The 14,754-nt window shown below is 36.9% G+C and overlaps 1 protein-coding gene across 4 annotated transcripts in view; it reads left to right on the forward strand.

The window, feature by feature from the left end:
* Positions 1 to 14,754, forward strand: part of NUDT14 (nudix hydrolase 14) — a 62,031-nt gene that overhangs the window by 34,495 nt on the left and 12,782 nt on the right. The gene's annotated exons all lie outside the window — the stretch shown is intronic.

Below are 14,754 nucleotides of genomic sequence, written 5' to 3' on the forward strand. Positions count from 1 at the left end.
TAGAGTCATCGGCAAATAGGCAAACCTTCCCTACCAAATAATATTATTTCTGTGCTACTATAATGTTTTATGGGCTAGTTTCATAGTTTTGTTACCATTATAATAAAATATATATACTTTTCCTCCAAAATATGTCATCAGCAATTATTCCTACTAGACTATAATTTGATTTCAGGATAAAACCCGCTATAATATTTCCTGCTTTGTAAGCCTCTTATGTTATTTTCTTTCATTGTAGTGGACTTTCTCTCTTCCTCAGATTCCGCTAATTAGGCTCATTCATCTTAGCCTTAAAATACAAAGCTAAGAAATTAGACTTAAACTCAGAATCATCCAATTATAAACAAACTGAATATAGTGAGAGTACAACTCTAATTTCAGGAATCTCTCCTCTTTGCCCAGTTATATGAGAATGACTGTATTGTTAGAAGTCTTGTTTCATCCATACAGGTCATTTCTTGAAACCCTTCTCTGTGCTATTATGATAATGTGACATGCAGTCAATTTCCCTGTTCTTGCTACAGCAGAACATTCATTTTGTGAGACACACTCCCAAATTCAAGATTAAAGATTCACTATATCCTTTGTTCTCAGAATATTACCTATTTTCGGCAAGGTATTGTAGTACACGCATGAAATTGGGGAAGAAGCATTTATGAATGCTACAGTAGGTGGTGGAATATAACCTCTATTAAAATAATGCTCCATTAAAAGAAGGCATGGTTAGGTATTAAAGCAGCTTGCTAGGGAAAGATTATTCTGGCATGTAGCTTCCCTATATTCTGTGGAACCATGACTCAGATCTCTTAGCAAGTGACAGCTACACACTATTGGCAACTCTGATTAATTCAAAAGATACTAATGATGGATTGGGTTATATCAGCTCAGTTACATCAACTCTGGTCAGTAATATATTAAGTTTTAGTACTTGTAGCATTTGCGTTATATGTTTGCAGTGTGTGTTATTGATTGATTGATTGATTGATTGATTGATTGATTGATTGATTGGATTTGTATGCTGCCCCTCTCCGGAGATTCGGGGTGGCTAACAGCAATAATAAGACAGTGTACAATAATAATCCAATAATAAAAACGATTAAAAACCCATTAATATAAAAACCAAACATACATACAGACATACCATGCATACAATTGTAAAGGCCTAGGGGGAAAGAGTATCTCAATTCTTATATGCATATTTATTTGTTTGTTTGTTTGTTTGTTTGTTTGATTTTTATGACGCCCTTCTCCTTAGACTCAGGGTGGCTTACAACACGTTAGCAATAGCACTTTTTAACAGAGCCAGCATATTGCCCCCACAATCCGGGTCCTCATTTTACCCACCTCGGAAGGATGGAAGGCTGAGTCAACCTTGAGCCCGTGATGAGATTTGAACCGCTGACCTTCAGATCTACAGTCAGCTTCGGTGGCCTGCAGTACAGCACTCTACCTGCTGCGCCACCCTGGCTCTTTACTGCCCCATCACTCTATCAGCATTATAAAAAGTTTGTGGAATAGAATTTTAGTGGATGTTTCTGTTTTTGCAGTCTCAAAAAATGCAGTTTTCTGTGACGTAGTTTATGTTAAATTCTGGATATATGTTAAAAGAAAGCTTCCTGTTTAAGCAATGATACAGTAAGATTACATTATTTTTTAATAAAACCATACCATTCTAAATTGCCCGGACGGGGGGGAAGGCAGTGGGGTAGTGAAAATGGAGCTCCACCCCAGAGCACCCAATTTGCACTGAAAGATGTTGAAAGAAAATGCAGGGTGTCCTGCATAAGCCACGGCCACAGTGTGGTAATAAAAAATTTAGTAGCCCAATTTAGTAGCCCTTTACTGTCTCCAGGGCAGGCCTGCCATCAATTCCCACCCTGCTGATGAAAGCCCAGACATGCTGGGCAGGCCAGGTTGCTAGGATGCCAGACGAGCAATCCCTAAATAGTTCTTCTATGGTGAGCTGTCTAAAGGAAAGTGATTGCATGGTGGGGGGACAAAGGAAGTGATACAAAGACATGAGCCAACAATGTGCAGCAGCAGCTTAAAAAGCCAACACAATCCTAAGCTGCATCAACAGGGGAATACACTCCAAGACCAGGGAAGTCTTAATACCACTCTACTATGCCCTGGTCCGACCACAGCTGGAGTACTGTATTCAGTTCTGGTCACTACACTTCAAAAGAGACATTGAAACTCTGTAGAAGGTGCAAAAAAGAGCAACCAAGATGATAAAGGGACTGGAAACCAAGACTTATGAAGAGAGACTGAGGGAACTGGGCATGGATAGCCTAGAGAAAAGGAGGGCCAGAGCGGACATGATAGCAGTCTACAAGTATACGAGGGGATATCACAGAGAGGAGGGGATCACTTTATTCTCCAGGGCACCAGAGGGCCGGACGAAGAACAACGGCTGGAAGCTGACCAAGGAGAGATTCAACATGGAGATAAGGAGGAACTTCCTGACGGTCAGAGCGATCAACCAATGGAACAACCTACCAGCAGACATTGTGAACTCCAACACTCTGGACATTTTTAAGAGAAGATTGAACTGCCACTTGACTGGTGTGCTATAGGGTTCCTGCTTGGGCAGGGGGTTGAACTTGATGGCCTATATGGTCCCTTTCAACTCTAACAATAAATGAATAAATGAATGAATGAATTAATTAATCAATTAACTAATTAATGTTGAAAGCCTCTTTCAAGTCCCTTGATATCGACACCACCTCCTGGGAAACCCTGATACAAGATCAAACAACATGGCCCATGCTGATACACCAAGGCTGCCAGACATCTGAGGTCAGAAGAACATTCATAACAGAAGAGAAGCAAGCACTCCGCAAAGCCAGAGCTGCAAATGCTGCAACAATGGTGCCCACAATTGTGGCAGAACATGTTTTGCCCACATAGGCCTTACCAGCCACCTACGGACACATCGCATTCAGCCCACAACCCATTAGATGTCAAGGTTGTCTTCGAACATGATGGCCAAACATCAATCTTCATTGTGAGTTCCAAGACTGATTGCTGTTGGCATTTGGTCTTCTTAATATTTAGTTACATTCCTATTTTTTACCATGCTCCTTGACTTTCATTATTATAATTTTGCCACCCTTTCAGGGTAGGAAGGTCAGGAAATAGACAATGCAGAAATTGTGGTACTTTATTTCTACTATAACAGAATCTTGGAAGGTTGCTGGAATATCTTGCTGCCCCATCATACAAAGAGAATCAAGGAAGGGTTATTTGAGCTTCCTTCTGATGCCTTTTTCTTTCCCAGGACTGTCGTTATTATGATCTTGCATTTTAATATGAGTTATATTTCACTGTGTTCAAACAGAAATTAGATTTGAAATTATATTGTAGAATATGCTTATTTAGAAAAAAATACACCTTGATATGCAATCTTCTCTAGTACGTTTGCTTTTTGTCTGTTTATTTAAATTAATAGCTTGCTTAAATATGTGGTATTATATTACAAATTGTGTGTCTCTATGTGTTTTAAATCATGAAGCACATTGCTCCATGCTAAGATTGTTTAGTTTGAATGGGCATATAAAATTCATTGAACCCATCCAGCAGTCCTAATCTACTGCATGCTAGCCTTTTAACAACTAATGTAAGAAAGCAGAATTCTTATTGACTTGTTTAACTGGGTGAACGAGTTAAAAGATGCTTTGTGCCACTAAACCATAGTTCCCTTTCATTATGTATTCAATTTACAGTGTAAAAGATCAAAGGTCTGCTGATTGGAATTATCCTTTTTTTGTCTGGCATGTTGAATGCCTTCTGTAATTCCAGTCAGAGTATAAAATATAGGACCACATAAACAATTTGACCTAATGCAAGAAAGTTTAGAGCTTCTTTAATTTTCATTGTGTACAAAGTACACTGTAAGTTAGAACATTCAAACTAATGCACTCTCTATGAGGAAAGTTGGTAATACAGCCAATTTCCTATTCTTGTTGTTGATGACTGTTTACAGTCTATATTTTATGCTTTAACTTTAGGAAAACTGTTTATTTTAATTTTTTTCCCAATATCTCATTTTTATATGTTGATTAAATAACTCTGCAAACAATAAATGTTATTTTTATAATATATATAGTTGTAATTTATACCCATATGTAATGGATGTATTAATGGTAATATTTCTTATTCTTTTATGAGCTAGATTACAAAAACAGCAGGTATTACTGCTGGTAGCATTTCCATTTTATTTTATTTTTTGCTGCAGGCTCTTGTGTTAAAAAAAGAATTGATAAAATAAATCTTGAATAGTTGGAGTTTTAACTGACCCTAAAGGAGTATAAATATTCAACATGTTTCCTCTAATCAATGTTCACATCTATCCTCTTATGGAAAAGGACATTGCCTTATCATGCTTTAGCACACAGTGCCACATGCACACAGACATATATGCAGTAATGGGCAGCCAATTTTTTTACTGCCATACTGTGGGTGTGGCTTATTTTGTGGGTGTGGCTTGATGGTCATGTGACTGGGTAGGAGTGGCTTGCCAGCTATATGACTAGGTGGGAGTGGCTTGAACGATCATCATCGTTCAAGTGAACTGTTAAGTCCTCGACTTACAACCTCACCAGTGTTGCTGTCTGGGGTGACAATTTGCTTCGCGTTTCCCACACTCTCCTTCCTGGGTCAACCCCTGCCTCAGGCTGGATAGGGGCGAATGGGAGGAGGAAATGGGCCCCTACAACTCCTGCCGGTGCTGATCTCCCTGCCAGTTTCCGAGGAGGATGGGAGATGGGGATAGTCAGCTGGAGCTCCGTACACAGCTTCATTTCCACCAGTGGAACTGCGTTCCACCCCATCTTGCCTGCTGCCCACCCCTGCATATATGTGTACAAACCAAAGAGTGTTGAAATATACTTAGGCTTCAGTCCAAACAAACAGAGGCAAGAAAATATGGTATGTTCAAGGTATAGGTAGTTTAAATTAAAAATAGTGATAATTGAAATTGTGAGCAAAAGATAACTGTCAAGACTTCTTGAATTTATATTAAATCAAAACCATAGGAAATCGGTGTGCAACAATATTGTAACCACAAACAATAACAAGTTTTAATCACACACACACACACATGAGTTGAAATATATTCATCTTTGTATTTGCAGTGCCAAGTTTTAAAAACCGAACCACACTTTTGAATTTTCTTTTTACTGGGAGTAGTGCAAAGAAACAACCATAAGATCAATGTAATTACTTCCCTGATTTTGTGTCTCTTCTCCATTTCACTCCCTTTTTTTCAAAATAAAGTGGATTTATTAGTGTGAAAGGCTAAATGTTTTTGTGTGGGGGTTTTTTTTGTAATGCACAGCAGCTTAAATCACCCTTTAGAAAAACGGTTGCCTGTTGGTGGGAAATGTATGATGCTTTGAAGGACTGAGGATCAGCTAGTAAATATTATGAAACTACATGTACACATTTAACCTTCAGTATTCCTTTATTACTGTATGGTCAAAATTAGGAGAAAGTAAAAAATAATGTAGTATTAAGATATTGCCCTGGAATTGAGCAGGTATGTTCTCTCCAGGAAAAATGATTTTGTGGATCTGTCTGGTAAAAGAAGGCAATACTACTGTCTTTATCTAATTTCATAATTTTATTTGATTTTACTTTATATGATTTATATTTATATGATTCCAGAGCAACTACAGTATAAAACAAACTTAAAATAAGATAACATAAATTACAGGAAATAGTATAAGGGCAGACTAGATGGACCATGGGGTCTTTTTCTGTCGTCAATCTTCTATGTTTCTATGTTTTTAACTTTAAATATAATAACATAAATTTAAAAAATACAAAAAGATAAATGAAAGAATAGCAGTCTGGAGAAAATACCAACCCAAAACAAAAAACATCAATTCTAAAAAAGGAAGATCCATCCATCCTACCACAATGTTTAAGTGAACATGTTTAGGCCAAGTTTAAGTCCTTCCTTAATACCATCAGGGTGGGAACCATTCATAGTTTGAGACTAACCTCTTTCCAGAAGGAATGCATCATAAAAAAGAAGGCATCATTCCTGGCTCCCAAAAGTTGACATTGTTAGATTCGCGTGCAAATAAAGAGGCGCAAGTCACAGGAATAGTTCAGCACCTTTATTGTGCATTATCTAGTGCTAATTCGGACTGCTGGCGAGTTGCAGGGAAGCCGTGTTTAATGGCTTCCCTGAAACCTGCTAGCCACTGAAAGCAGTTTATTTCTCCCACCGCTTGATTAGCCAATCAGCGGCAGCTATGCAAATTTGTACTCCGCATGTCAGTAACAAGGCGACCCAGAGCATATCCTCTGTGTCATCTCCTGCTGCCCAGGCAAAGAGCTCAGAAGATAGGTGATCTTACAAATGAGTGGTCCTATATCATATAGAAGTTTATAGTGTTAACCAACATCTTAAATTATACATGGAGGCATAAGCTGAGTCGTTTGGAGAAGGGCGGAATAGAAATCTAATAAATAAAATAAATAACCAGTGCAACTCAGAAAGCAGGGGTGTCGCAAGGAGATTCTGAGGCATTCTGGATAAGATATATATCTTCATCAATATATCAAAACATGGCACTCCTAGTAACTGACCTCAAAAATTCAACATTGATTTGAGGAAGGGAATATGCTTCCCCAGCTGCCTTCCCTGATCTCATTAAAAGTTCCTGTTATTCAAGTGCTATTAGTCTTAATATTCAAAAATTATTTATAGGATTGAATTTTTAAAAAGGAAATTACAGCCACTTGAAAGAAGAACCTGTGTAATTCTTTTCCAGCAATTGAATAATTTCTGATAAATTATGGGTCAAAGCAAAATTTGGTTTTCCCCATTTTTTTCCTTAATGACATTCTATAAACGAGATAAATATCTAAGGAAACCTGTGAAAAGAATATATTTGAATTGAGACCCAAATCAGACTACTGTAGGAGATAATTATGGGTTGTTAGAGTCTTAGATCACATAAGCATTGCCTAAACAACTGTGCTGGGGGAGTGTGTGAAATAAATTCTGGCTCTATAAAAAACTATATGTGAAGTACAGTGGTACCTCTACTTACGAACATGACCAGGTTCTTAAGTAGAAAAGTTTGTAAGAAGCAATTTTTCCCATAGGAATCAATGTAAAAGCAAATAATGTGTGTGATTGGGGAAACCACAGGGAGGGTGGAGGCCCTGTTTCCTCCCATGAGATTCCTAGAGAGGCCCCATGGAGGCTTCTCCCGCCTTTTCCGTCCTGTTTCCTCCCAGGAGATTCCTAGAGAGGCCCCACAGTGGCTTCTCCCCGCCTTTTCTGGCCCTGTTTCCTCCCAAGAGATTCCTAGAGTGGCCCCACAGTGGCTTCTCCCCACCTTTTCCGGCCCTGTTTTCTCCCAGGGGATTCCTAGAGAGGCCCCACGGAGGCTTCTCCCCACTGTTTCCTCCCAGGAGATTCCTAGAGAGGCCCCACAGAGGCTTCTCCCTGCCTTTTCTGGTTCCAGTTTTGGAGGCTCAGGTAAGTGGAAAATGGTTCTTGAGAAGAGGCAAAAAAAATCTTGAACACCCGGTTCTTATCCAGAAAAGTTCGTAAGTAGAGGCGTTCTTAGTAGAGGTACCACTGTAATAGCAAAGATTTGTTGAGACTAGGCATCAAGGAATTTTATTAAATAGGCAAATAGGATTGAGCAAAGAAATTAACCTTGAGTAGCATTGCTGGGAAACAGGCACACCAATAAAAAAATAGCATGCTTGAGAAGGTTTTGTATTTTGTTGATTAGGAGAAATGAAAACTGCATGCTAATTCAGAAGTATAAATTGTTAGGATCTACCAGTAGAACGACAGATATGTATCGACTGTCACACAGTTCTATCATATGAATTTTCTTGTTGAATAAGGTAGAACCTGAAATTGTGACTGAGGACTAGCATCCCTGATGTAACTTAAGTCTTAAACACCTCTGGGGATGATTCAGTGCATTCATAGATCTCCTGAGTCTACAGGATTCAGTGGGGCAACTCTGAGTTAACCCGACAAGTTTAAAAATATCTCTTTAATTGGAAGAATATATGGAAATTAGACCACCACCTCAAGATTATTCTGATACCCTTGTCTACCCTGGACACCATACACTGATTCATGCATCTCTCATCATCCCGCTGCACCTGAAAGAAACAAAGTTTTGTTGACTGTATTCTCCAGGGAGGGAGTAAGAATAAAAACAAATTGTATGCATTTCTGGCATGTTTGCACATGAGATGTATTGTTCAGGAGCGTTTGATGTCAATTTCAGATTAAATTCTTGTATAGGTCTCATGACTTTTCAAGGAAAGCCTACTCTTTTCCTGCTCTTGTGTTCTGTTTTGGCATTCTGATAACATAATACTTGATCAGATATAATCTTTTGTGTATTATGTTGCCAGATTCATTCCCGGTACAATATGGGGAAAGCAGAAAATTCATTCTTTCTCTCTGTACAAAAAAGAAAGAGAACAAGAAAAATGTGATGATGGAATCCCTTCCTCGGCTTTTTTTTTTAAAAACGCCAAAATTGTTATCCTGATTTAAATAAGGATTATGGAAAAGTTGATGTTTGTTTATTCAATACAAATTGAAAGTTAAAGAGAATAAAACATGTACTGTAGTAGTAAATATCAGGAAAAGAATAGTAGAAAATATATGAGAATAGAATACATCAATGAAGAATAGAGGAAAGGATATATGAATGGAAGAAAAGATATATAAAATATAGGAGAGACCATTGGACAGGGGACGGAAGGCACACTAGTGACCTTACTGACCTCTAAGGAACCTGGTGAGGTCAATCGTGGATAGTCTAAGGGGAAAATGTTGGGGGTTGACACCATGGAGTCCGGTAATGAGTTCCACGTTTCGACAACTTGATTGCTAAAGTCATATTTTTTACAGTCAAGTTTGGAGTGGTTGATATTAAGTTTGAACCTGTTGCGTGCTCTTGTGTTATTGCGATTGAAGCTGAAGTAGTCATTGACAGGCAGGATGTTGAAGCATATCATCTTGTGGCCAATACTTAGATCATGTATAAGGCGTCGTAGTTCTAAGCTTTCTAGACCCAGGGTTGAAAGTCTAGTTTCATAGGATATATAAGGTTGTTTGAAATTCCAAAAATCCTTCTCACTCAATTTATGTATTTGGGGGGGGGGGGGTTTAATAAATGGATCATGATGCAAATAATGCAAATTTCTGGCAGTCATTATCACACTTATACTGTCTTTAATTCAACATCAACAGAGCTGTGGAAATTTGTGGTTATTGCTTTTGAGGGATCTTCTTCAATTGTTGGAATTTATTGGGTAAGCTTTCCACCACAACACAATGGCATCATGGCATGCATAATATTATTTTGAGCCATTATAGCTTCATATGAATCTTCTGGGGTTTTTTTTGTTTTTTGTTTATTTTCAATTTTGAAATTTTTATACATATAAAAACATTACAATAACCAACAAAACAAATACAAACAGAGATAAACATTAACAACAACAAAAACAGAAAACAACATATAAAACATATGAATCTTCTGTTTTAAAAGTCTGGTGCTTCCTACAGCAAGGTATAGTATAGCTCTAATATCTAGTAATTTCCCTCCCCTGAAAAGGAATTTTCCCAATCCCTCTCTTTGTTCATGCTAGAGACCAAATTGGAACAACAGTGATAATAACAACAACAAAAAACCCCAGATACTGCAAACAAACTAAGAAAAAATGCCTTACCAATCAAAGGAACCACCCAAGACCTTGTACTCCTGAGTGATGGGGAAGCATTGCAAGTTCTATCTTATGTGATAAAACACATCCTTGCCCAATGTGTTCTATCTAAATACAACTCTTCGGAGAGGGGCAGCATACAAATCTAAGTAATAAAATAAATAAATAAAATAAACTACTTTCTCGTTGACTTGACTTATTTATTTGTTTGTTTGTTTGTTTTATTTGTTTTGTCAAGTACATATTGGTGATATGCAAAGATATAATAATATTCATATACATGATACTAGTAAAAAAGAAACATTAGGATAGGGGTCGGAAGGCACGCTGGTGCACTTATGCACGCCCCTTACTGACCTCTTAGAAATCGGGAGAGGTCAACAGTAGTCTAAGGGTAAAGTTTTGGGGATTGGATGATGATACTACAGAGTCTGGTAGTGAGTTCCATGCATCAACTACTCGGTTACTAAAGTCGTATTTCCGGCAGTCTTTTTTATGGACTTGAATTTTCATTTCATGGACTTGAATTTTCCTGCTGTCTGGTTTCCTTGAATTTTATTTGTTACTAGAAATACTTGCGAAATTCCTTATGATTGTCCAAATGGTTAAAAGAAATAATAACTAAAATAATTTTCAGGGGAATCAGAGGGCAATGTTTGTGTACCGGTTTTGAGATTCAGCTTTTCATTTCAGATGTCTTCCTGATCTTTACATCTGCATTTATATTAGCTTCTAGACCAGTGATAGCAAACCTTTTTTTCCTCAGGTGCCGAAAGTGCATGTGCATGTGCTATTGTGCATGTGCGAGTACACACACCTGTAATTCAATGCCTGGGGACAACGGAAATTACCTCCCATGCCCCCCCCGGAGGCCCTGAAACAGCCTGTTTCCCAAACTCTGGTGGGCCCAGTAGGCCCGTTTTTCGCCATCCCCAGGCTCCCAAGGCAGAAATGCCCATCCCCTCCGGGGACTCTCCAGAAGCCAAAAATGCCCTCCCAGAGCCTCCGGGCAAGCCAAAAATCAGCGGCCAGCACGCACATGCACATTGGAGCTGAGCTAGGGGAATGACTCGCATGCCAGCAGATATGGCACCGAGTGCCCCCAGTGGCACCTGTGCCATAGGTTCACCATCACTGTATTAGACGCTTCCAGTCTAATGAAATTTAATGTATATACTGAAAAATAATTATTTGCAAACTGTTCTGATCAAATCAAAGTTTAAGGGGCTATTTAAGCCATCCAATTTATCTAAAAAAGTAAAAATATTTGAAGAATTACTTTTATTCTATTTAATATTAATTTAATATTTCTGTTAACTTTAATAAGTAAATATTGTTTAATGTTATTAAATACTGAATATAAAGAAAGTAAATATCTATTTCTCAACCAGATCAAGAAAAACCACTTCAACAAAATTTAATTATTAGTAAAATTAACAATTCTTTTGTTAAAAATACATTTATAAATCTTTAATGTTTGAATATTCACCGTTGTCTTAAGATGGCAAAGAAACAAGACAGTTGTGATGAAAGCACAATTTCATTCAAGTTTAATTTGATCTTGTTCTTTAACTTTGACAGCTTGGTTCTGATTGTTCCATCTGTTATGTACATGTCTTTAAGTGACTAAATCTCAAGGGGAAAAATAACCCATTCTTCAGTGAGCTGGCACATGTTACCTAATTTTGAAGAAATCATTATCCAGTCTCCCTCTGTTTCTTTGTTGAAATATGAACTCTAATTTCATGAGGCTTTTAAAAATTAGGTGAAAAGTTCCTTTTCTTCATTTGTAAAGAATAAGTTTACAAAATTCTCAAATGTCTATAAAGTTGAACAGAAGTAACTTAATTGAAAGAAAACAGCACCAAGCTTTGAAAGTTTATCTTTATAAAATCTGCCTTTGAGTTATTAGAAATTCAAGCCTGTCTGTGTATGCTGAATTGGAGTTACTGTCTTTTTGTTCAAACTGTTTTTACTAATTGAATTTTTAAAAATTAATTCATGTTTAATTTTAATTTTAAGAATAGCTTTTTTCAAGTCAATTTGACTGATATAATTGGATGAGAGCTGGATGAGAATTTCTTTCAATTCAATTTCTGAAAATATGTTTCCTTCCTTAATATTGACAGAACCCCTCCTAGATAAAAATATACTTAATTTTGTGATAGTTTGAAGAAGACATTACAGTATCAAATCCTGTTGTTTTGATACTGTATCAAAGTTTTGCTACTGTTTTGATACTGTATCAAATCCTGTTGTTTATGTTGTTTATCTTCAAAAGAGAGGAAAAAACAGAAATCATATTGATTCATTAATAACATAGAACCAATATATTTTAAAACATTTAGTTAAATGCACCCGATTTAGTTGAAGTCAGATAATCAGCAGATCTTCACTTCTCCATAATGAAATAGATAGGACTGAATTTATTTCACTCTGACATGCACTCTCGATGTCTGCATATCTTAGATCTAAGTTTATTTCTTCTTATCTCTTGTCTATTGCAAAGGATAGCAACAGAATAAAACAAATTATTTAAAATATTTAAATAAACATCACAGAGGGTAGATTGGATGGAATTTTGAGATTAACTTAACTCTTCTCAAAGAATTATAAATCAAATAAATAAATGAATACTGCCAAATTTTATATCAATAGACTTGAGGCAGGATTATACAGTACAGGTTTGAAAGTTTAAAAGAGAATGAGCCAATATTGCTTTTTTGGACAGTTATTATGATTCTTTTTTTAAAAAAAATAAACTTTATTGATTTTCTTATAGTTATTATGATTATCTAATGCATCATAAAGATATCTTTAACTATCTGACCTGAAAAATTTCAGAATAATTAATGCATTGCATTTAATTCTGCTGTTGTGTTCCCATTTACTATACACTTGTACTCTTTTGGGTGTAACGAAATGTAACGATCAGCGTGTAACAAAAAGTAAACAAAAAGTAAAAAAAACCCACAGTCTTTATTTATTTATTTATTTATTTACTTACTTACTTACTTACTTACTTACTTACTTACTTACTTATTAGATTTGTATGCTGCCCCTCTCCGTAGACTCGGGGCGGCTCACAACATATAATAAAACAATTCACAACAAATCCAATAAATTTAAAAAAAATTTAAAACCCCATTATTAAACGAGACATACACACCGACATACCCTACATAAATTGTATAGGCCTGGGGGAGGGGGGAATGCCTCAGTTCCCCCATGCCTGACGACAGAGGTGGGTTTTAAGGAGCTTATGAAAGGCAAGGAAGGTGGGGGCAGTTCTAATCTCCGGGGGGAGCTGGTTCCAGAGAGTCGGGGCCACCACAGAGAAGGCTCTTCCCCTAGGACCTGCCAGACGACATTGTTTAGTCGACGGGACCCGGAGAAGGCCGACTCTGTGGGACCTAATTGGTCGCTGGGATTCGTGCGGCAGAAGGCGGTCCCGGAGTCATAGTAAGAACCCCTCAAATGAGGAAAAGTCAATTAATCACAAGTGTCAGATCCACATGACATACATTTCAGGTCACATAGACCTGAGCGTAGGAGCAGGGTTAAGAAAGCAGAGCCCCCCAGAGGTGTGGAGGAGGCAAGGAACTCAAATGACAAAAGCATTTGAAACAGAAAATCTGCCCTTTTTTCTTTGTGCATTGTAACTTCACATAGACATAAGAAAGGGGTAGAATATGTGTGCAAGATCATGAAGATGCATCTTGAGTCTTTTAGATTAGAGTGCAGGAGAAAATGAATAAAATACCTTTCTCCTGTTAATTGCCATTTACAATTTTTTAATGAAAATGAATAAATCAGTAAAAAATGAATAGGAAGAAAGTCTTTAGTTTTGTAAAAATAGGTATGGATTCTGTTGAGTTAAAGCATCATAATGGGTGGAAAAAATTGTATTTGTGTGTTCTGTTCAACTGACAGCATATTCATCAAAAATACAGATGTGGACAGATCTATATAAAACAAACTACAGCGTAGTAGAATCAAGTGGATAAACTTTTCCCAAGCAACATCCAATATAATATTTAATAACATCTCAACTCCACTGTTAGAGATAAATCCACTAAAGATCACTGAGCAGTAGAACAGCCCTTCAAACATTTCTGCCTCAAAATTTTGGGTTTTAATAGGTAGACAGTTCCAGTAAATCCATTAAGTATGTTTACTAGTTATAGATTTTGCAACTAGTCATTTTAGAATACACAGCGAATCAATGATTAAATGTCACTTTCCATTTTTATGTTTTCTATCCACACTGATTTTCAAATACAGTATACCTCTTCAGCCATCTGTACAAATTCCAAAACTTTTGGAATAGGGCAAGTTATCAATCAAAATTAATATTAGATAGTTAACAAGCTATCATGGAAACCTAGCATGTACATCAATTAAAAATGTTTTTGTCAAGAAATTGGCAATAAAGCTGCTTGTAAAGTAATACAAAAAATGTTTTTCTATAAAATTGTGGGAAATATATTTTGTTTTCACATATCTAACTTACCAAATAATTTAGAAAACAATTTATTGTACCAAGGCAATATGCATGAGTGGAGAGTTTCCAGAATCAATAATTTTGTTCCATCTGTGCTCCGGCTTCTGTTGTTCAAATCACTGGTCACTAATATAGTATTTTTAGAAGAATAAATAGCATTTGTCCCCTGTTCCACTTCTGTTTTATTAGGTTTTTTAAATCTATTACAGGGATAGGCAGCGTTGGAAAGGTGAGAATATAAAATTCAGCTTTCCATCTTATACTATAGCAATAGCACTTAGACTTATATATCGCTTTACAGTGCTTTACAGCCCTCTCTAAGGGGTTTACGGAGTCAACTTATTGCCCCCAACAATTTAGGTCCTCATTTTACCTACATCGAAAGGGTGGAAGGCTGAGTCAAACTTGAGCCTGGTGAGATTTGAACTGCCAAATTGCAGGCAGGCAACGGACAGCAGAAGTACCTTGCAGTACTGCATTCTAACCACTGCACTATCATGGCTCATACACTACGCTATTGA

Source organism: Erythrolamprus reginae, chromosome 1, assembly GCF_031021105.1.
Source record: "Erythrolamprus reginae isolate rEryReg1 chromosome 1, rEryReg1.hap1, whole genome shotgun sequence".
NCBI lineage: Eukaryota > Metazoa > Chordata > Lepidosauria > Squamata > Dipsadidae > Erythrolamprus > Erythrolamprus reginae.